Below are 17,481 nucleotides of genomic sequence, written 5' to 3' on the forward strand. Positions count from 1 at the left end.
GCCTCCAGCGCATCTTACTTAAACTCAGGAGGTACGATTTTGAACTGATCTACACTCCGGGGAAGGAACTCATCGTGGCGGACACTCTTTCCCGAGCAGTGAGCACACCACCAGATGCAGAGGGGTTCGTGCGTCAAATTGAGGCACACGTGACTCTGACAGCAGCAAATCTGCCAGCTGATGATCCTAGTCTGGCCCACATACGCGCAGAGACGGCGACTGACCCTCTGCTGCAGCGAGTGATGCGCCACATGACGGAAGGGTGGCTAAAAGGGCAGTGCCCCCAGTTTTATAATGTGCGAGATGATCTCACCAATATAGACGGGGTCCTTATGAAATCGCATAGGATCGTTATTCCACACAGTGTGCGCCAGATGATTCTTCATCAACTACACGAAGGCCACTTGGGCGTCGAAAAATGCAGACGAAGGGCCCGGGAGGCGGTATACTGGCCGGGTATTAATGAAGACATAGCCAACATGGTGCTCAACTGCACAACCTGTCAGAGGTTTCAGCCGGCGCAACCTCCGGAAACACTTCTACCACACGAGATGGTGACGTCCCCCTGGGCGAAGGTGGGTGTTGACCTATTTCACGCGCTCGGCAGAGATTACATTGTTATTATAGACTACTTCTCAAACTACCCGTAAGTCATGCCTCTCCATGATCTGACGTCGTCCGCAGTCATTGGGGCCTGCAAGGAAACGTTTGCTCGCCATGGCATTCCAAGGACTGTCATGTCAGACAATGGACCTTGTTTTGCCAGCCGTGAATGGTCGTCCTTTGCCGCAGCATATGGTTTCACTCATGTGACATCCAGCCCTCTGCATCCACAATCGAACGGGAAGGCTGAAAAGGGTGTCCACATCGCAAAGCGGCTCCTGTGCAAGGCGGCTGATGCCGGATCGGACTTTAACCTTGCCTTGCTGGCCTATCGATCGGCCCCGTTATCCACGGGCCTCTCGCCAGCGCAGCTACTAATGGGTCGCTCCCTCAGGACGACGGTACCTTCCGTCCTGGCACCGACAACAGACCATGAGGCGGTTCTTCGGAACATGCAACTGCAGCGTGATCGCCAGAAAGGTCGGTACGACACACGAGCGACGGACCTGCCCCCCCTGTCCTCCGGAGACAAAGTACGCGTCCATCAACCGTATGGTGGCTGGTCAGCACCGGCTGAAGTCCTCCGACAAGTGGCTCCCCGCTCGTTCCTGGTTCGCATGCCGGATGGTTCCGTGCGTCGCCGCAATCGGCGCGCCCTTCGCCGACTTCCACGCTCACAGCCACACAGCACGCCAGATCCTCAACAGGCTTCCGAGGATGACTTTGTGGAGCTGCCGCACATCACGCCCTTTCCATCGCCACCCATGGCCATGCCTGCACAGCAGCCGGTGGTTCTTGATCCACCCTTGAGGCGGTCAACCCGAATTCGTCGCAAACCCATTAGAATGGACTTATAATACAGTTCATATGTTTAATAAGTTGCACAATTTTACATGATAACCTGTTGTTGTTTATCGTTCCAGATGTCGTCTGACTGGACAACTGTTCAAGTTTTTTTTTTTTTCTTCTTCTCTCGTTCGCATTTCTGTTATGTTATGGTACAACTGGATTCATGTGACGCACTCGACATCGCCCCATGTACATAGTTCCGTCATAGACACATGCTGCACACGACACGCACACACTCTTAGATGCACTCACGTCACGATCATATTTAATACCACGTAGGCACATATCTTTGTAAAAAGGGGGGATGTCATGATATTCAAACACACACATCATGATGGACACACTAACAGGCAAATCAGAGTACACAACACCACAACCAATCACAGACAAGAACACCAACCACATAAAAAGCACGAGCACGACACCTGGTGGTCAGTAGGTCTGGGGAGAAGGGAACAAGAAAGAGCTGTTGAAACACCACAAGCAGGGAGCCCCCCACGTGCAGAGTGCAAAGACCAAACTGTAAATAGTGAGTTCAAATAAAGAAGCGTTGTACCATATGCAACTGTGTTGGCTCATCTGTGTGTCAGAACACCCAACACCACACTGATCATCGATAAATCTATTTCCTGGTAATGCATATTAAGTGTTACTTGAAAAACCCTCCTTGGTAGGAGCCCTCATATATTTCCTGTCCACCTCGACTATCTCTTCCAACAAAAATCCATACTCCTCCCTCCTCCTCCTGTCCCTGTGCGCCTTCAACAAGATAACCTCTCCCTGAACCACTCCTTCAATGGGTCCCAAAGCATGGCTGCCGACATCTCTCCATTATGATTCAGCTACATTTAATCTCTGATCACTGACTGCACCTTCTCACAGAACACCTAGTCCGCCAAAAACCTGAAATCCAGTTTCCATTCCAGACTCTGCTCCTGCCTCACCTCCAGCCAGTACGGCGAATGATCCAACTCAACTCACCACAAAGAAAATCAATTCTGGAGCATACATTATACACATGCCAGAAAAAGGAGTACTCCCACCCCCCACCAGGGGTTCCTGAACCTCCACTTGTCAACCATTCCCATGCATTCCATAAACCATCCCAACTCCTTCGCCATCCTCAACCTTCCCATTGACTTAGGGCTCGATCTGCTCACCCTTGGTTTCATCACACAATTAAAATCGCCCCAAATCAACTGGTGCGTGTCTTGGTACGGGATCGTCTCAGTAGCCCCTTCACAAATCCACAATTCGGCGGGTATACATTCACTAGCACCAAAGGCATCCCCTCCAGCACCCCACTCATTATCAGATACGTGCGCCTCCTGTAGAAAGACCAGCCTCGCCTTCAAACTCCTCAGACACACAAAGACGCAAGACTTCTTAACCGGCCCATTCAGTCCCCGGACATTGCACATTAAAATTCTTACCGGAGACTTACGCCTCCACTCCCCTAGACCGTCCGTCATTGCCCTCTTCTGTTTCTACCTCCTTCAGTTTCGCCCTAAACGGGGCCCCCCTTCTCCGCCCATGAACACACTCAGTCTCCAACTCTGCCAGGTCACATTCCCCACTCCCCAGTCCTCCCCACCCCTCCCCTATCCATCCCTGCCCCCCCCACTCCACCTCACTACCCCCACGGCCACGTCCCCCACCTCACTTCCCTTCACCAGCATTCCCTTTCCTGAGGGGCTGGTTTAGTCCAGTGGACTAAACCAGCTGGCTTGTAATGCAGAACGAGGCCCGCAGCGCGGGTTCAATTCCCGTACTGGCCTCTCCGAACAGGCGCCGGAATGTGGCAACTCGGAGCTTTTCACAGTAACCTCAGTGAAGCCTACTTGTGACAATAAGCTATTATTATTAATATTACATTATTACCTGCCAGCCTGGCAGCTCCTGCCCAATTGCCCCTCCCCCCACCATTCCCTCCTTGGTCTGTGCAAACGATTCCCTGTGCACGCTGACACCCCCCCTCCCCCCTCCCCCACCACCACCCCCCGCCCCCATAAAAACAAAGACACATCCAAAACCACAGGTCACCCCCTCCAAAAGAAAAACACCACACAGGGCAGGGCAGGGCAGGGCAGGGCGGGGCGGGGGGGGGGGGGGAGCACATTACCCCCTTACGAATCTCTAGCCCCCCCATAAGAACACAGAAACCTACAACACAGCAACTCCCAACCCCACCCTCTCGCCCCCCACAATACCACATCATCCGACCTCAGCAAATCCAGCTCCTCCATTTCCCATCGACACTCACTCTCCCCCACTTTATGGTCTCTTATAAAGTCATTGGTCTCTCCTGGAGTTTCGACCGTCAAACATTACCCACAGTTTCGCCGGGTACAGCGCCCCTCTTCGTCAGCTCCGCGCCGATGTCTTGGTAAATTTGAGTCCTGTTCCCCTCCCATTCACTGTTCCACTTCTCCTTGGCCCACCGCAGGATCTTTTCCTTCTCCACAAACTTGTGCAGACTTAGAATCACTGCACATGGTGGCTCCCCTGCTCTCGGCTTCCGCCTTAGTGACCTGTGTGCCCTATCCACTTCTGGGGCCTTGTCCAGTGATGCGCCGTCAATTACCACGAGACGAGAATGGTGAAATAATCGAGGCTTTATTGCACAAGATGTTGTGCCTCCTGCAGCTGGAACCAGAATGGGAGCAACACAGGAGAGCTTCCACTTTTATACGTCGCCTGCTGGGAGGAGCCAGCAGGCTGGGATTTACTGTGATACCTGTAATACAGTGGCAGTACCGAATAAATGCAATGTATTACCAGTGGTGTTTACCACATTCACCCCCTGTTTAAAAAAAGCCTGGCGGGGTGAAGAAAACATTACAGATTGAGTCTGTCGGGCGCTCTGACCCTCCGCTGCGATCGCCTCAGTCCTGGTGGTGATCTGGGCGCCAACGTGGTCACCTGCGACTCCGGGAGCATGTTGTCCTCTCCTTCGTCACCCCTTAGAGGATCCAGTGGGGGGACGGATCCTGCTGGGGTGGGGCTGCAGTGATATTCGCTGGAGGGAGGGTGGGTAGCGCAGGGGTGAATGAGGCAACGGGGGGGGGGGGGACGGGCAGCGGTACCAGGTCGGGGATTGTGGGTGGGGGCCCAGCGGCTGTCAGCCATTTGGGAGCAAGACCCCGGAGGTGGACTTCCTAGGGAAGGCAAAGACACGTTTGTGAGGGGTCTCATTAATAGCGGTGCACAGGAGCAATCAGATGGAGTGGAGTGCGTCGGAGAGGACCTCCTGCCAGCGGGACACCGGGCAATATCTAGACCGAAAGGCCAGCAGGACGGTCTTCCAGACCGTCCCGTTCTCCCTCTCCACCTGCCTGTTTCCCCGGGAGTTGTAGCTGGTCGTCCTTCTTGAGGCGATGCCCTTGCTGAACAGGAACTGACGCAGCTCATCATGACGAATGTGATATAAAATAGTTACTTTAGAGATACTAGTTAATGTAATGTAGAAATAAGTCACTTTGATTCTGGCAGTTAGGGACAAAGGGGTTTGAGACCGCATGGAAAAAGCAAGAAGAGGTGTGTCTATGAGAGTGATGCTGCATTGATAGGGGCCAGAGAAAGGGATTGGAAGTGAGCCAATCAGAATAGATCGAACAGGTCAGGAGGGACATAGGCTGACCTATGTCCGTCGAGTATGTGAAACTTGATACCATTTGAATTGATTTTGCAGAGATCCCTTTGTCTTTTAGTCAGTCGTTTTTCTGGGGTGTAAGAGGCTGGATGTCTTTTACGTTTCTGTAAGATGATTAAGCTTGCAAGCTAAATAAATAACTTCTTTTTACGTGCGAATCCGTCTCAACTTTTATTGAGGCCAGACTGACAGAGAAAGAAATTTGGGGATCTACATTTGGTGCCGAAAACCGGGATTTCTCTGGGCGATCCTGATCCAACTGCGAAATCAGAATTAGACTGATTATGAACAGGAGGATGGGGAACAAAGGGCCCTCAATGTAGAACTGGAAAACGACCGCTCATTGATTGTTCCCCTCTTCTTATCGTCTGATTAGTCTGGTCACTCGCGGTTGGCACAGAAAGACCGCCTCGACGAAATCACAGGTCAGTCTGGGGATTAGCACTTTAATTGATGGGATTTCATATTGTTGTTTCGGCTTGGGTTAGGGTTTTGGGCTGATGGGACTTTAATAATGAAGGTTCAGTCTATTATATGGGTTCAGAGGCTGATGTGACTTCATTAATGAAGGTTCAGTCTATTATATGGGTTCAGAGGCTGATGTGACTTAATTAATGAAGGTTCAGTCTATTATATGGGTTCAGGGGCTGATGAGACTTCAATAGATGGAGGTTCAGTCCAGTATAACTGTTTTTAAATCTGAAGATGGTTCAACTCTATGTGTGAGTGTTTTAAATATATAGTTGATTAAGCTAAAATTGTCTCCTTGGACTGTAAAGTTCCGAGGTCTAGTTGAGATTGTGAGGAATGCTGCATATTGGTTGAAGCAGAAGTCTCTCAAAGGGTTAACAGCAGCAGGCGGAGTTGAAAACAGACAGTGCTTCTCACTCAGGCTTTGAGATAACAGCAGCAGCCGTAGTGTAATCGGATACCTTTCCTTTGAGTCAGTGAACACCAGCAAAGTTACGTTTTGAATTAATTAAAGGAAACCAGTGGGTTTCTCCACCTCTTTGATAAAAGTTATTATTTTCGAAAGCAATTGATTGAAATTGCCAGAATCTTAAGTTTTACTTACTTGAAATAAGGTTTATCTCATTTTATCTGGAGATTAATAGAAACTTAAAGAAGATCATGGACACCATTTTAAAAAGTGTCAATCTGGAGATGATAGTTGATTTTGCTGATACTTATGTGTATGTAAAAGAAAAAAAACTTGTTAAAAGAAAAATTGTTAAGATAAAGAAATAATTAAGTTGTAAATGTTATACAAGTTTGTGTTAAGCAAATTGTAAATTTAGTTCTGAGTTGAGATCAGAGCTAAGCTTGCAAGTTGCAGTAATTCAATTTGAATTTTCAAACATTTTTAAGTTTTTTAAAAAAAGAGAGCAAATAGAGAAAAGAAGGACACAGATCTTGAATGCGTTGAATAGCACATTTCAAAGGCCCATAAATCTTTCTGTTATCTTAGACCTAAAACCTAGGAAGATTGACGAGCCAGAGGAATTTCTGGAGCGTTTTAATGAAATCTACCGGGGGCAGTCAGGCGATTTGCTGTATCAAAATGGTCAGAATTCCCCTCAATACTGTGCTATGTTAATGCATTGCCTACCACCTTCTGTGGTTACTGCTGTGAAATGTAATAACATGAATTGGACAGAGAACGACCCTTCCCAGATGGCAAGGGCAGTCAGATTTTACTGGAAGGAGGGTGTAGGCCAAGAAGGAGGCTCAGTTACAAAGGTTAAGACTGAGTATGTAATGAAAAAGGATGATCTGCGACCCCAACAAGCGGCAGAAATGGTAGTTTACCAGCAGGAGCTCCAATATAGTGACTTTGGGTGGGTGGATCAGCGAAGAGGAGGATGAGACAACAGTGCTATATTTCTATCACCCCCCCCAGTGGTGGACGTTAGACGTTGAACAGTCACTGCATCACGTTACCCTGGCCTATGACAGAACTGGACGAAACAGGGAGTTGGAGGACAAATACCGGCAATTACTTGAGACCGAATGGCCAGTCAAGGTTACAGCCACAGTCACGGGAAAAGAAGGTACAGCCGATTTTGTTACAATATCACCACATTTATGGCCACAGTCAGCTTCGGTAAGCCCTCATATTACACGTCAGGTCCATGACCAGTACCATGCCAGGGATATGGGGCGAATGGTCAGCATCTTCCCGCAGCTCGTCAGAATAGGTATGAGATATACCTTTTGAACAATCCACGTCTGACATTTAAATACTGTACCACTATCAATCCAGCCTGTTTTCTTAGTGGTCCCCCTGTCCATGAAGACGCACCTGGCCACGACTGTTTAGCCTTGATTCAGGAAACTACCACAATAAGGGGCGATTTGAGTGACATTTCGTCAGAACAACCTGATATGATTATGTGTGGTCAAATATCCCACCGGGGTTTAGTTAATGACCTACTGCAGGCCCTCCTTATGCCCGCGCAGATTTCCGTTATTAAATGCGCTGCCCACACGAATGGTACAACCCCAGTTGACGTTGGTAATGAACGAGCAGATCGTGCAGCGCGCACAGCCGCACAAATTCAGCAAGTGATGGTGCCTAAAATGTTAAGTCAGACTAAACGATCTACTATGAATATGTCTGCTTCTGACAAGCCAATGCCAACCATCCAAGACGTCATAAGGTTACAGGAGGACGCTCCTGAGAGTGATAAACAAATGTGGAAACGGTTAGGTTGTACATATGATTCTGTTTCCTCTTTATGGACCACGCCTGCACATCAGACTTGTATGTCTGATGCGCTGGCTTTATGGGTCATTGAATGTGTACACTTTGCAACTCATTGTGGGGCTCGAGGGACTAGTGATTTGTTGCTGGACACTTGGTGGCACCCTAAAATGCAGGGGTTGGCCCAAAGTATCAGTAATCGGTGTTTGATTTGTCAGCAATATAACACCGGAAAAGGTATCCCTTGTGGGAAGGGGCAAACCCCGTTGCCCAGTGGTCCCTTTGAGACGCTCCAAATGGATTACATTGAGTTGGAAAGGTGTCAATGTTACAAATATGTTTTGGTCATTGTGGATGTGTTCAGCAGATGGGTCGAGGCGTATCCGACTATCTATAGTAAAGCTGCTCCTGTGGTTAAAGTCTTGATGAGGGAAATCATTCCCCGGTACGGTATACCAGCTCAGTTAAGTTCTGATAATGGGCCTCATTTTATTGGACAAATTAACAAGGAGTTTTGCTCCCAGTTGGGCATACGCCAGCAGTTACACTGTGCTTACAGACCGCAGGCGGCCGGGTTGGTTGAGAGACACAATCAGACCCTCAAAACTAAATTGGCTAAATTAAGAGCAGACACGGGACTGACATGGCTTAAGTTGCTCCCCGTTGCCCTCTTCCAGCTGCGGGTTACACCTGCGGGACCAGCCCGGCTCTCTCCCGCCGAGATTCTTTATGGCAGGCCTCTTAGAACTCCTTGGAGCCTGCAGGTTCCCAGACGGGTTCAGTTTCATCAGATGACTGAAGAAATGACCACCTATGTTCTAGCCCTTACGCAAGTGCTCAAGGAACTCCATGGCCCAGTCCGCGCGGCTCACCAGCCATTGCCCCAGTACCTAGCTCACTTTCAGTCCAGCCCGGTAGTTATGTCATGGTCAAAAATTGGACTAGGAAGGGGTCGGAGCCGCGATGGGACGGGCCCTTCCAAGTTCTCCTTACCACCCCCACAGCAGTTAAAGTGGAGGGGCGAAGTGCTTGGTTCCACCTACATCACTGTAAATTGAGTCCATCTCCACTACTGTAAAAGGTCGGATACTAACCTGCCTCCCTTCTCCAGTGCTATTTTACAGGTGTGGAGCATGATGGAGTGGCTACGCATCGTCTGTCTGATATTTGGCCTCACTTCGCTTGGCGTGTTATTGGCGATGGATATGGAAAAGGGGAATATTATGTATCTGTGTAGCCCCAACCAATCTACAAGGATACATCACCTATGCAAAGGTGATGTTCTTCGCTGCCCCCATATACGAGGACATGGTATCGACTCATGGATGGTCATCAAAGTTAAGGAGAATGCAGGAGTCATGAAGCAGCTGCACCGGTCCCGGCGATGGGAAGGGAACATTATATGGACATTGCCTTGTTTTTGGAATACATGTAAATTTGATTTTGGATGTGTTAAAAGTGGTACAATAAAGGTAAAATCAGGCTGTCAGAAGAGTGTAGGAAGAGACCATGAGAAAGAGAAAGGGACTAGAGAGAGGACGGGGCGTATGAGAAGGGAAGTACAGCTAGAACGTAGGTTACCGGGAGATACACTTAAGTTAGTTAAAGGCCAAACTGAGGAAAACCCGGGTAGTAAACCTTGGGAGCCCTCGGGGCAATAACCAAGGAGTTGTCTCAGCTACGGTTGTTTGCAATGCAGAACCGGCATGCTCTTGACTATCTTCTGGCCCATGAGGGTGGGGTATGCGCCATAGTACAGGGCAAGTGTATCATGGGTGTTCAGGACTTGACCGCTAACATTACTAAATTTATGGATCGCATACGGGATCACTTGGACGGGATGCAGGATCCTGACTCTTGGGGTAACTGGGGATTTGGAGGATGGAAGGACTGGTTGATAAATATGGCCATGTATCTAGTGGTAGCTATCGGCTGCATCTTTGTGGGCCTGGCCATCCTTAAATGTGTGATGGGTAGAATGCGGGGTGCACTAGATCAGATCACTGCCCCAATCACCGGAAAAAAAATTTAACTGTTAAAATCCATGAGGGTGAGGCAGATGAAGGGGGGCTAAGACAGGAATTGGAAATGCAGCGACGGATCTTTTTAGATGAGGAACCGTAGCTATGGATTGGATAGTTCGGTTATCATGGAATGATAAAAGGAGGGAATGACGAATGTGATATAAAATAGTTACTTTAGAGATACTAGTTAATGTAATGTAGAAATAAGCCACTTTGATTCTGGCAGTTAGGGACAAAGGGGTTTGAGACCGCATGGAAAAAGCAGGAAGAGGTGTGTCTATGAGAGTGATGCTGCATTGATAGGGGCCAGAGAAAGGGATTGGAAGTGAGCCAATCAGAATAGATCGAACAGGTCAGGAGGGACATAGGCTGACCTATGTCCGTCGAGTATGTGAAACTTGATACCATTTGAATTGATTTTGCAGAGATCCCTTTGTCTTTTAGTCAGTCGTTTTTCTGGGGTGTAAGAGGCTGGATGTCTTTTACGTTTCTGTAAGATGATTAAGCTTGCAAGCTAAATAAATAACTTCTTTTTACGTGCGAATCCGTCTCAACTTTTATTGAGGCCAGACTGACAGAGAAAGAAATTTGGGGATCTACAATCACTCATGAAAGAGGATCCCCGATCGCTATGGATGTAGGTGGGGAAACCGAACAGGGTGAAGGTGCTGTACAGGGCCTTGATGACCGTGGCAGAAGTCATGTCGTGGCATGGGATGGCGAAGGGGAACCGGGAGTACTCATCAATTACGTTGAGGAAGTTCACGTTGTGGTCGATGGAGGGGAGCGGCCCTTTGAAGTCCATGCTGAGGCACTCAAAGAGGCGGGAGACCTTCACCAGGTGCGCTATATCTGGCCGGTAGAAGTGCGGCTTGCACTCCGCGCAGACTTAGCAGTCTCTGGTTATGGTCCTGACCTCCTCAATGGAGTAGGGCAGGTTGCGGGCCTGGACAAAATGGAAGAACCGGGTGACCCCCGGGTGGCAGAGGTCATTGTGGAGAGCCCGGAGTTGGTCCACTTGTGCACTGGCACATGTACCGCGGGACTGGGCATCTGGGGGCTCATTGAGCTTCCCCGGGCGATACAAGATCTCATAGTTATAGGTGGAGAGCTCGATCCTCCACTTCAAGATCTTGTCGTTTTTGATCTTGCCCCGATGCGTATTGTTAAACATGAAGGCAACCGACCGTTGGTCAGTGAGGAGAGTGAACCTACTGCCGGCCAGGTAATGCCGCCAACGTCGCACAGCTTCCACAATGGCTTGGGCCTCCTTTTCGACAGAGGAGTGCCGAATTTCAGAGGCATATCGGATGCAGGAAAAGAAAGCCACGGGTCTGCCCGCCTGGTTGAGGGTGGCGGCCAGAGCCACGTCTGATGTATCGCTATCCACCTGAAAGGGGAGTGTCTTGTGGGGAGTGTCTCATCGACTGCGTGCATTGTGGCCTTGGTGATGTCCACCTTGATGTGGTTGAAGGCCTGGCGGGCCTCAACCGTCAGGGGGAAAACTGTGGGCTTGATGAGTGGCCGGGCCTTGTCCACATAATTAGGGACCCACTGGGTGTAATATGAGAAAAACCCCAGGCATCGTTTCAGGGCCTTGGGGCAGTGGGGGAGAGGGAGTTCCAGGAGGGGACGCATGCGGTCGGGGTCGGGCCCTAGGACTCCATTTTCCACTACATAGCCAAGAATGGCTAGGCGGTTGGTGCATTTCTCCTCATTGTAGGTGAGGTTAAGGAGTTTGGCGGTATAGAGGAATTTTTGGAGGTTCACGTCATGGTCCTGCTGGTCATGGCCGCAGATGGTGACATTATCTAGGCACGGGAAAGTGGCCTGCAGCCCATGCTGGTCAACCATTCGGTCCATCTATCACTGGAAGACCGAGACCCCATTGGTGACGGCGAAGGGAACTCTAAGAAAATGATAGAGGCGGCCATCTGCTTTGATCGCAGTGTATTGGCAGTCCTCCGGGCGGATGGGGAGCTGGTGGTAGGTGGACTTCAAGTCTACTGTAGAGAAGACTCGGTACTGCGTAATCTGATTGACCATGTCAGATATGCGTGGGAGGGTGTACCCGTCGAGCTGTGTGTACCGGTTGATGGTCTGACTGTAGTCAATGACCATCCTGTGCTTCTCCCCAGTCTTCACTACCACCACTTGAGCTCTCCACGGCTGTTGCTGGCCTCAATGATCCCCTCCCGCAGAAGCCATTGGACCTCCGACCTGATGAAGGTCCTGTCCTGGGCACTGTACCGTCTGCTCCTACTGTGCTCCTGGAGTCAAAGAGGCAGGTCGTCTCGTGCCCGTTGATCTTTACTGTCGTCATTGCGGTCGTGAGGTTGCAGGGCCGAGACTGATCAAGGGTGATGGAGGCGAGCTGCGGAAGATGTTGGGAGGTCCCGGGCTGATCGCGGTGGCGGAGGTATCACTGGGCAGCGAACGGCCAGACGAGCAGGGATCCTGAGGCGCGGTCCAAAATGGCACCGAAGATGGCGGCGCCCATGGGGCGCACATGGCGGGTGGCTTCAAAGACGGCAGCGCCCACGGGCCGCACGTGGCCTGTGGTGGAGAAGATGGTGGTGCCCCTGGATCGCATGTGGGGGGTGTAGCAATGCCGGGCCTGGAAACAGTGGCGACTGACCGGGCCTAGCAAAACAAAGTGGCCCTTCTTCCCGCACCCGTTGCAGGTCACGCTCTGCGCCGGGGAGCGCTGCCTGGGATGTTTGCTCTGGCCACAAAAATAACATTTGAACCCTCCGGAGTTGGCTGGCTGCCACGCGGTGCAAGCTTGCGGTGTACTCGAGTCAGCAGTTGGTGGGCCCACGATGCCCACGAGGGTGCTGCGCAGTCAGAGATGTAGGCCTCCAGATTACGGGTGGCCAATTCTAGGGAATTAGCAAGCTGCACAGTCCCTGCAAGATCGAGCGTACCCCCTTCCAATAGTCGCTGGCGAACGTACGTAGACTTAATGCCCGTGACATAAGCGTCTCTGATTAGTAGTTCAGTGTGTCGGACTGCCGAAACTGCCTGGCAGCCACAGTTCCGACCGAGAATCTGTAGAGCCCGCAAGAAATCGTCCAGAGTCTCCCCCGGGAGTTGCCGTCTCGTGGCCAGGAGGTGCCTGGCGTACACTTGATTCACCAACTTAATGTAATGTCCCTTTTGTCGCCTCATCGCTTCTGTGTCGGTGGGCGCATCCCGAATGAGGGGACAAACTTGAGGGCTCACCCGTGAGTAGAGGACTTGGAGCTTCTGTGGGTCCGAGAGTTCTTCAGTGACTGCTCTGAGGTAGCCTTCAAAGCAGGCTAGCCAGTGCTCAAAGGTGGACGTGGCGTTGGCTGCGTGAGGGCTCAGCTCCAGGCGATCAGGCTTGATTAAGATGTTCATCTTTTAAAATCTTGTGCAATAAATTGATGTACCATCAATTACCACGAGACGAGAATGGTGAAACAATCGAGGCTTTATTGCACAAGATGTTGTGCCTTCTGCAGCTGGAACCAGAATGGGAGCAACACAGGAGAGCTTACATTTTTGTACGTCGCCTGCTGGGAGGAGCCAGCAGGCTGGGATTTACTGTGGTAGCTGCAATACAGTGGCATTACCGTAATACATGCAATGTGTTACCAGTGGTGTTTACCACATACAGCACCCCCTCCACCAGCAACCCCACCAGCATCCTTGAAACGTATTTCGTGGCACTTGTACCTTTCACACCCTCCGGCAGGCCGACAATACGTGGGCTCTGCCTCCTGGACCTGTTCTTCTGCTCCTCTACGTTTGCCCTCAGCGACTTGCAAAGGTCCTCCAGGACACCACCTCCGCCTCCAAGGACACAACCCGATCACTTTGATCGGACACCACCTTCTCCATCTCCCATTTCTACCGTCCCTGTGCCTGAGGCACTTCTCCACAAGTTCCATCGACCCTGTCAGGGATGCTACTGCTCCCTCAATAGCCTTCGATCAGTCCCCATGCATCTCTTTTCTTTGCTGGCAAAATTCTTCCCTGATAAATGGCAACAACTGCTCCATCTGGGGCTTACCCACTGGCAATGACCCTTCCCCCTCCGCCATCTTCACAACAGTTGCTGTGCCACAGGTCTCCTCCAGTTCCTTGGCCAGGTCTTTTACTGTTTTTTGCTGGGGCTGGTAACCAGTAGACATGCCCCTCATGGAGGAAACTTCTCTGCATCACCTTCTGCTATACTTTCCTGCCAAAGCTACCCCATCTTTGGGTATAAAGAGCTCAAACCAACGCCTTCGAGCCAGAGCTGCCCTGTGTGCAATCACTCACTCCATGGCCGCCACCGGAAGTTAAGTGAGCAAATGCATGGAAGATGCTGTATAATATGGGTAAATGGAAATGAAAAAATGAAAATCGCTTATTGTCACAAGTAGGCTTCAAATGAAGTTACTGTGAAAAGTCCCTAAGTCGCCACATTCCAGCGCCTGTTCGGGGAGGCTGTTACGGGAATTGAACAGTGCTGCTGGCCTGCTTTGGTCTGCTTTCAAAGCCAGCGATTTAGCCCTGTGCTAAACAGCCCCAAATGTGAGGTTATCCACGTTGGTAGCAAAAACAGGGAGGCAGCTTATTATCTGAATGGCTATAGATTGAGAGAGGGGAATGTGCAACAAACCCTGGGTGTCCTTGTAGACCAGTCGCTGAAAGTAAGCATGCAGGTGCAGCAGGCGGCAAAGAAGGGACATTTTATAATGGCCTTCATAGCGAGAGGATTTGCAGAGTTGCTGCAGTTATACCTTGGTGGAACACACCTGGAATATTTTGTGCAATTTTGGTCTCCTTATTTGAGGAACGATGTTCTTGCTCTAGAGGGAGTGCAGCGAAGATTTATGTTGGAGTTTAGAAGAATGGGGGGATCTCATAAAAACCTATAATACTGCAACAGGTCTAGACAGGGTAGATGCGCCTGTGGAATTCACGACCACTGAGAGCATTTGTGGCCAAAACATTGTATATTTTCACGAAGGAGTTCGATGTAACACTTGGAGCGAAGCGGATCAAAAGTTATGGATGGAAAGCGGGAACAGGTTACTGAGTTGGATGATCAGCCATAATCATAATGAATGGTGAAGCAGGCTCGAAGGGCTGAATGGCCACCTCCTGCTCCTATTTTCTATATTTCCATGATTTTAACTGCTAGTTTGCAATTCTGAATTCCTGGTTTCAGATAGAATGCTGGCTACTGGCGGCAAAATGAAGCCATGGCAATTTGAATCATCAGGCTCTCAGTAACACATGACCCGGATGGTGGGAAGTAGGTAGGAAACGGCTGGCAGCCAGTGGAGGTTCGGGCAGCCCTTGACAACCTGTCTGCACTTAGGTACATGTATGTGGGGAGGGGTGGTGGTGGTGTGCCACCCTCTGAGGGAGGACCACATTTCTACTCCATCTGCCCACACAGGAATAGAAATGGCCTGAGTACAGTACTGACAGAGTGCTGCACTGTCTGAGTGATGCACATCTTTCAAATGAGATAATCAACCCAGGCCACAACTGCCCTGTCAGGTGAATGTAAAACATCCCATTGCACTATTTGCACAGGGGTGGCCTGGCCAATATTGAACCCACAAGCAACAATTAAGAACAGGTTTCTTGGACATTTTCACATTGCTGTTTATGGGGTATTACTGCACAGATTGGCTGCATTGCTTCCTACATTATGTTATGGGCCAGGGTTTTGAGAACCCCAAAGTGTAGCATGGTGTTCACCTGACGCACAACTTTTAATAGATTGTGGTATGGGGAGCACACGGCCCACTCGACAGGTGTGGTACAGCAGAAATCGGAAAGTATTTTTTAAAGCAAAACAATGTTTATTCTATGAACTCAAGTTAACCTTTTTAAAACATACAGTAGACATCTTAGCAACCATCAATTCAAATACAACCCCCAAAGAATACAACACTAAGTAATCCTTGATAACTTCCCAAACAACATCCAGAAGACAAAAGAAACCTTTTAACAGAAGCACATTAGGTTTACATTCACTACTGAGAACATTTATAATTCTGAATTCACCAAATGATCAAGAGATAGTCTTTTCATGGCAGAGAGAACAGCAGTGCACCTGCTTTGGCTGGCTTCAGCTCTAACACTGAAAACGAAACCAAAAACTGACTCTATAATAGCCTGCTCAAAAACGAAAGTAAAAAGCTGACAGACAGCCCAGCTCCACCCACACTCTGAAATCACTGATAAACACCCATTTCTTAAAGGTACATTTTTTAAACACCCATTTCTTAAAGGTACTCTCACATGACAATTGCAATCATGATTACATTCCAAATGTTCTTCATCGTCTGTAAAACACTTTGAGTGATATCTTCCGGCTGTTCACATTGGCAGGATTTTCCGGCCCTCGCGATGGCGCACCACTGCCACGGGTTGCCCGACGGCGTGGGATGGATTCAATGAGAAATCCCATTGATAACGGCAGGACCAGAAGATCTCTCGCCATCCAACGGCAGGCCGCCTCCCGCTGCCGAGAAACATGCCGCGGGTGGAAGCCAGAGAATCTCGCCCTTTTGGATGCCCTAAGATTGTTAATGATGTTGTGTCGTTACAATGATGTAAAGGCACCAATCGATCCAAAGTGATTGTGAAAACAGGTTGTGGGTCCATTTATTTGGACAAGGCACATGGGAATATTTATACATAGATAAAAACCTTAAAGACATCAACAGCAGAGCTGTATACATGTGCCCTGTTCAAAAAAACAACAGTGAAACTAAGACTGGATTGTATGACACTCTTCATTTTGCTTGGTCTCATGCTGCTTTCCCTTAAAGGCATATTACAACAAATGGCTCCATATAAAGGTCGATCTTTCTTTATATATCCTAATCTAGTGTTCATTGTCTCTTTTTGTAGCTTCCTTTCAATATCTTACAGCAACTGCTCTGTTTTGCTGGTTTTATTTGGTTGGTGTTACAAATCGCCACACTGAACAGTTGCTGGCAGCATTTGGAATTTGCACAGTAGTTACTTTCAACTAAATTGAATGATCCAGTATAAAGCATGATTTTATTTTCAGCAAGAACAGAAAAAGGAGTATTTTATTTTCTTGACAGTCTAAACGGGGTCCGCTTACAAAAACATATAAAACCGAAATGCATGAGTAAAGTAATTTGACGCTGGAGGACATGAGAAAACAAAGGGACAAATTTCAACCATGACCAGGTGCTCAGCAAATTTTCTTCTCTCCCATATCACTAGATCATTGGGATAAACTTTGCAACGGACTCTTAAAATAAATATTCAATTTACAGCAGAATGGATTACAGAAACAAGTGTGGCATGATGAGAAAATGCAATATGGAAAACTGTGCTTTAACCCGTTGGGAACATGAAAATAATGGGTTATTTTGTAAGGTTGTCTCGGATTGTGGATATTGGGTGATAGCGAATCAGCAATCCCTTACAACTCTCCTGATATTTAGCTCCACAAGGTCAAAATTACCCCATTTATCTTCAAATACATACTCGCCAACATTGAGGGCATTTAAAAGTTTATTGGATAAACATATGGATGATAATGGCATAGTGTAGGTTAGATGGCTTTTGTTTCGGTGCAACATCGCGGGCCGAAGGGCCTGTACTGCGCTGTATTGTTCTATGTTCTAAATAGCAAC

The 17,481-nt window shown here is 49.0% G+C and overlaps 1 long non-coding RNA gene across 1 annotated transcript in view; it reads left to right on the plus strand.

Moving 5' to 3' along the window:
* Window positions 1–16,689, plus strand: part of LOC140429544 (uncharacterized) — a 74,796-nt gene extending 58,107 nt beyond the window's left edge. Inside the window, exon 4 of the long non-coding RNA XR_011949119.1 lies at window positions 16,196–16,689. This is a non-coding gene — a long non-coding RNA (uncharacterized lncRNA). The remainder of the gene's footprint in view (window positions 1–16,195) is intronic.
* The last annotated feature ends 792 nt before the right edge of the window (window positions 16,690–17,481 follow it).

This window comes from Scyliorhinus torazame, chromosome 1, assembly GCF_047496885.1.
Source record: "Scyliorhinus torazame isolate Kashiwa2021f chromosome 1, sScyTor2.1, whole genome shotgun sequence".
Taxonomy (NCBI): Eukaryota; Metazoa; Chordata; class Chondrichthyes; order Carcharhiniformes; family Scyliorhinidae; genus Scyliorhinus; species Scyliorhinus torazame.